Genomic DNA, 611 nt, shown 5'->3' with positions numbered 1-611 from the left:
TAAATGCTCCTGTTTTGGTTTTATTAGAAATTGGTGGGAAGATTGAGTTACAGGTGTCAACAAAGTTGTGTCATGTTTCGTTATTTCATTCCTAATTACTACTCTAATGCATCCGATTAGATCTACTCCAGTCTGATCTACAACAAGGACCAAATATATTTCAGTGTGATTTGTTTTACCAGAGAGTTTCCAATTACTCCCTGTTGGTAATTTAGTCCAATTCAGGGACATATTGATTGGCTTTTGGATGTTGAAAAATTCACATTGGATTTTCAATTGATTTCAAATGTCTTTGTCTCTGTACACATTTTTATCTGACATTGTGGGAATCCATTGACCTGTATATACTACCATGTTTCAATCTTCACACCATCCTCTACAGGCAGCCGATTCTGTTCACATCGGGCTTTGGACATAATAATGAAAACACACATATAGGTCATAAGGTTTGTAAGTGTAGTTCCAATTGTTGCAATTAATTACTGAACACAGATCGCCATTGTCTTACCTAATATATGTTCAAGAGTGATACCACCACAATTCTTTAAACATTTAGAATCATCCGTTGCTTCAGTGTTTTGTCTTTTTACTCTGTTGTGTGAATGGTGTTG

Source organism: Cynoglossus semilaevis, chromosome W (assembly GCF_000523025.1).
Source record: "Cynoglossus semilaevis isolate Cse_v1.0 chromosome W, Cse_v1.0, whole genome shotgun sequence".
NCBI lineage: Eukaryota > Metazoa > Chordata > Actinopteri > Pleuronectiformes > Cynoglossidae > Cynoglossus > Cynoglossus semilaevis.
Note: the sequence above shows the minus strand (reverse complement) of the source record.